The sequence below is a fragment of the Capricornis sumatraensis genome, chromosome 5 (genome assembly GCF_032405125.1).
Source record: "Capricornis sumatraensis isolate serow.1 chromosome 5, serow.2, whole genome shotgun sequence".
Lineage (NCBI taxonomy): Eukaryota > Metazoa > Chordata > Mammalia > Artiodactyla > Bovidae > Capricornis > Capricornis sumatraensis.
This window is the reverse complement of record NC_091073.1, coordinates 106,193,058-106,199,305: the sequence shown is the minus strand read 5'-3', so window position 1 is coordinate 106,199,305 and position 6,248 is coordinate 106,193,058.

Sequence of the window (6,248 nt, the reverse complement as noted above, 5' to 3'; positions counted from 1 at the left end):
ATAAAAATGTTGAAAATTCAGATTAAAAGAAATTAAAATGGCCCTTAAACATGTTAAAAGTAGTTCAACTTCTCTCACAATAATAGAAATGCAAATTAAAACTATATAGATATTATTTTTCACATGTCAGACTGGAAAATATTTGCCCCATTGTAGAAGCAGGCACTGTCACACTTTGATGAAGGGTATAAAAGAGGTACACCCTTATGTACACCCTAGGGAGGGAAATTTGGCAATGTCCAGAAAAATCACATACACATGTCCTCATCCATCTAGCAATTACTGTCCTGGGAATTTAGCCACAGATACAATGGCAAAGACATAAAGTTATGTGTGTGTAAGTATTCACTGCATAAATTATCCATATTCGCAAAACACTAGGAAAAAATCAAAAGACCTGTGTGACAAGGACTATTTTGCTGGCTCCGTGGCTGAGTCTTCAGTTGTCTATTCCAACTTTATTTAGCTAGATGCTTCTGGTTGATGATTAGACATCAACCAGCACACGTGTATGAACATAAATCTATTGACATACTTTCTTTCCAAATAAGTATGATCTTTGGTCAGAGGCACTGCTCTTTGGTAAATAATTACAATATATGAAGATTCTGTAGATATTTCTATTCTGGAAGAAGTGCTGTGAGCAAGGAATGCATGTCTCAGCCAAAGTGTCAAATTTCAATGAGGACACTGTCCCCTCTTTGGTAGAAGGGGTCTGGTGTAGTCAATCCATTACCAATAAAGCCAACACAGTCCTCCAGAGAACAGAGCAATTTCTGCCTTTGTCCTGTTGGGTACTAAGAAATAACAGCTCATTCTCTAGGCATCCATACAGCTAGCTAGACATCCCTCATGAGACTATTCCTCCTTTCACACAAAGTGGGCAACTAGATATATTTGCAACATTCCACCCACTGGGAGGATTCTCTTTCACCTATATCTTCAGGGCTACTCTGGAGTAAGACCACGGTGTAGCAGCCATCCTGTAAGCAGGCATCTTCACAAGGGCGCATTTTACTGTATTTAAATTATGCTTCAATAAAATTGATTAAAATATATCAGTTGTAACCTCTTCTAAGAGGTTTATTTTTTATTTATTTTTTTTACTTTACAATATTGTGTTGGTTTTGCCATACATCAACATGAATCTGCCACGGGTGTACACGTGTTCCCAATCCTGAACCCCCCTCCCACTTCCCTCCCCATACCATCCCTCTGGGTCATCCCAGTGCACCAGCCCCAAGCATCCTGTATCCTGCATCGAACCTAGACTGGCGATGTGTTTCTTATATGATATTATACATGTTTCAATGCCATTCTCCCAAATCATCCCACCCTCTCCCTCTCCCACAGAGTCCAAAAGACTGTTCTATACATCGGTGTCTCTTTTGCTGTCTCGCATTCAGGCATATCGTTACCATCTTTCTAACTTTTAACTCCATTTACCACTCTCGTGATTTTTATATCATTGTTATCGTGTATTTAGAAGACTCTTGAGAGGCCCTTGAACTGCAAAGAGATCAAACCAGTCAATCCTAGAGGAAATCAACCCTAAAAATTCATTGGAAGGACCATTGCTGAAGCTCAATACTTTAGCCACCTGATGTGAAGAGCCTGCCTCTTGAAAAGATGGCATTCCCCTTTGCTTTGGCTTTATATGGGCCTTCTCTTGTGGCTCAGCTGGTAAATAATTTGCCTGCAATGAGGGAGACCCAGGTTTGATCCCTCGGTTGGGAAGATCCTCTGGAGAAGGGAACGGCTACCCACTCCAGTATTCTGGCCTGGAGAACTCCATGGTCTGTAGAGTCTGTGGGGTCGCAAAGAGGCAGATATGACTGAGTGACTTTCACTTGGCTTTATATGATGTTTATTAAGTAAATGTGACATTGATCTGGAGTAAATGTGAACCTATTCCAGGATTTGGGGGCCAAGGGTCAGGTAGGTGAATAAATATAATTGTGAACATTTTTTTTTTATAAACTCTGCTGAATAATGCAATGTTGTAGAAGAAGGAAATGTATTGTTGAACATGACCTGTAACAATTCACTATGTCTATGTCTTCTATAGAAATGAACTCTTAGAGGTGAGTTACATGCTCTGTAAAGTTTTGTATGCTTATTGAGTGGCATAGTTTCTACTATATAAAAGAGGCTGAAAAAAAGATTTATTTGAATTCAGTTTACATAGATGGTCTAGCCTTTGAATAATGAAGCCTAGAACTTCAGAGTTGGAATAAACTTTGAAAATATGCTGTAATATTAACAGAATAACACAGAATTAATGTCCTAATTGTTATTCTTAAAATTTTTGGCCTCCTGACTGGTTAAAATTGGTTGCCTATATGCACTCAGTGCCTTTTGATTTTGAAAGAATTGTTGTTCAGTCATATCCACCTCTTTGCAACACCATAGACTGCAGCACACCAGGCTCCCCTGTCCTTAACTATCTCCAGAAGTTTGCTCAAATTCATGCCCATTGAGTCTGTGATGCCATCCAAACATCTCATCCTCTGTGGTTCCCTTCTCCTCCCACCTTCAGTCTTTCCCAGCATCAGGGATTTTTCCAAATGAGTCAGTTCATCACATCAGGTGGCCAAAGTATTGGAGCTTCAGCATCAGCATCAGTTCTTCCAATGAATACTCAGGACTGATTTCCTTTACGAATGACTGTTTGATCTCCTTGCAGTCCAAGGGACTCAAGAGTCTTCTCCAACACCACAGTTCAAAAGCATCAATTCTTCAGCACTCAGCTTTCTTTATAGTCCAACTCTCACATCCATACATGACTACCGGAAAAAAAACAAAGCTTTGACTAGATGGACCTTTGTCGGCAAAGTAATGTCTCTTCTTTTTAATATGCTGTCTAAATTTTCTTCTGAGGAGCAAGAGTCTTTTAATTTCATGGCTGCAGTCACCATGTGCAGTGATTTTGGAGTCCAAGAAAATGAAGTCTGTCACTGTTTCCATTCTTTCCCCATCTATTTGCCATAAAGTGATGGGACCGGATGCCATGATCTTAGTTTTTTTTGAATGTTGAGTTTTAAGCCAACTTTTTCACTCTCTTCTTTCACTGTCATCAAAAGGCTCTTAAGTTCATCTTCACTTTCTGCCATAAGGGTGCTGTCATCTGAATATCTGAGGTTATTGATATGTCTCCTGGCAATCTTGATTCCAGCTTGTGCTTCATCCAGCCCAGTATTTCGCATGATGTACTTTAAATATAAGTTAAATAAGCAGGGTGACAATATACAGCCTTCACATACTCCTTTCCCAATTTGGAACCAGTCCATTGTTCCATGTCTGGTTCTAACTGTTGCTTCTTGACCCGCATATAGGTTTCTCAGGAGGCAGTTAAGGTTCCTGTGGTATTCCCATCTCTTGAAGAATTTTCCACAGTTTGTTGTGATCCACATAGTCAAAAGCTTTAGCATAGTTCATGAAGCAGAAGTGGATTTTTTTTTTTTTGGTGGTGGGGGGGAATTCTCTTGCTTTTTCTATGATCCTATGGATGTTGGCAATTCAATCTCTGGTTCCTCTGCCTTTTCTAAATCCAGCTTCAACATCTGGAAGTTCTCAGTTCACGTACTGTTGAAGCCTGGCTTAGAGAATTTTGAGCATTACTTTGCTAGCGTGTGTGCTGAGTGCAATTGTGTGGCAGTTTAAACATTCTGTGGCATTGCCTTTCTTTGGAATTGGGATGGAAACTGACATTTCCCAGTCCTGTGGCCACTGCTGAGTTCTCCAAATTTGCTGGCATACTGAACATAGCACTTTCACAGCATCATCTTTTAGGATGAAAAAGCTCAACTGGAATTCCATCACCTCTACTAGCTTTATTCATAGTGGTGTTTCCCAAGGCTCACCTGACCTCACAGTCCAGCATTCCTGGCTTCAGGTGAATGATCACACCATTGTGGTTACCTGGGTCATTAAGACCTTTTGGTATAGTTTTGTGTATTCTTGCCACCTCTTCTTAACATCTTCTGCTTCTGTTAGGTCCATACCATTTCTGTCCTTTATTGAGCCCATCTTTGCATGAAATATTCCCTTGGTATCTCTAATTTTCTTGAAGAGATCTCTAGTCTTTCCCATTCTATTGTTTTCCTCTATTTCTTTGCATTGATTGCTGAGGAAGGCTTTCTTGTCTCTCCTTGCTATTCTTTGGAACTCTGCATTCAGATCGATATATCTTTCCTGTTCTCCTCTGACATTCACTTTCTTTTCTCAGCTATTTGTAAGGCCTCCTCAGAGAGCCATTTTGCCTTTTTGCTTTTCTTTTTCTTGGGGATGGTTTTGATCAGCATCTCCTGTACAATGTTAGGAACCTCTGTCTACAGTTCTTCAGGTACTCTGTCTATCAGATCTAACCCCTTGCATCTATTTGTCACTTCCACTGTAAAATCGTAAGGGATTTGATTTAGGTCACACCTGAATTGTCTTGTGTTTTTCCCTACTTTCTTCAATTTAGGTCTAAAGTTGGCAATAAGGAGTTCATGATCTGGGCCACAGTCAGCTCCTGGTCTTGTTTTTGCTGACTGTATAAATAATTTTTTTTTAAAGGACACACCTTGAAGGACACAGGGAGGTCGAGGCAGGAAGCAGGCCAAAAGGACAGGGCAGAAGCTGGGGCACATGTCCCTATTAGGGTCTATGGGTGGAAAGCTTTGGGGTTCCCAGGCTGAGGCCAGATTGGTCAATTCAAACACAGAAGAGCAAGGTTTTGGTAAGCTTCACAATAATCTTATGTAATCTACACCCAATGGGAAGATGCTGGGAGGCAGGGAAAAGTGCTTAGCACAGGGTAGTTGGGGAAGTCTATCAAAAATTTAATTTGCTTGTGATTCTGCAGGCTGTTATCTAAGGCATGCACTCACAGGAAGGGCTGGTGCCAGTTCAAAGCCTGTGCAGCAGCTCGGCCACACATAATGGATACATCAACATCACGGACTCTGTTAGACGCAACACCTCCTCTCTGCTTTCATTACCCATCTGTTTTCCATCCTTCCCACTTTTCCATTTACAGCCTTAGCATGTTAATATAGGTGTTTTAAACTCCTGGTTTGGTCATTACAACATCTCTGCCAAGTGGGGTTGGCACTGGTTCTAATGCTTGCTCTGTCTCTTCAAAATGCATTGTTTTGTCTTTAGCATGCTTTGGAATGATCTGTTGAAAACTAGACACAGCATGCGGGGCTAACGGTATGGGAATAAACAGGCCTTTAAGGTGAGGTATTAGGTTTATCTGGCTGGGGGTTAGGCTGTATGTGCCATTCATTGACCCTGTAGTTGCCAGATGCTAAAATTTCCTGGGTGTCCTTGTTTTTGCTTCACCTACTGTCTTTTGGGTTCCCTAGATACGTCTTCTTAAAAAAGTCCTGGGGCTTGAAGCTGTAATGTTATAAAGAGCCTTACGGAAGTGGAGGTAAGGTACTGGGGGAGAAAAGCTTCCTTTTGTTCCCAAAGATTATTGATTAATGTCTTTATTTTTGGCTGTGCCGGGTCTTCACTGCTGCGTGCAGGCTTTCATAGCTGCAGTGAGCTCTGGCTACTCTCTTATTGCGAGCACAGGCTCTAGGCCCGTGGGATTCAGTGGTTGCACTGTTCGGGCTCAGTGATCGCTGCTTACCGGCTCTAGAGTGCTGGCTCAGTAGCTGTGATGCGCGAGCTTAGTTGTCCCACAGCAGGTGGGATCTTCCCAGACCAGGGGTCGAACTCGTGTCCCCTACACTGGCAGGTGTTTTTTTTTGTTTTGGTCTTTTTTTAACCACTGAGCTACCAGGGAAGCCCAAGAGAAGCTTTCTGTAGTGCTATGAGTAGGTCTCCATGTTTTCGAGAGCCTGTGCCCTTGAGATGTGACCTTCACAAGTACATCTCAGTCTCCCTTCCTCCTTGGGTAAGACAGGAAAGCTAGAGGGGGCTGGAGTCCCTTTCCCCAGGTCAGTTAGGCTCTGAAAAAACAGTTTTGTTTTTTTTTTTGAGGTCAGGCTTGTTAAGAAAAACAGACTGCTTTCTCCCTCACCTTGCCAGGAGCATGAGAGAATTTTTCTCTTATCTTCACTGTAAAAATTTGGTTGGACCTCTGGACGTAAAACTCATAAAAATGTGGGGATTCACCAAAGATTCCTCTCCTGCTCTGAGTTTTTAATTCTTAAACTTGTCCACATCGAGCCTCCGGAAATTCTCAGCTACAGTGCAGGCTTTCCTACCCCAGGACAGTTTCTTGTAAAAGATTTTTACTTTAATAATTT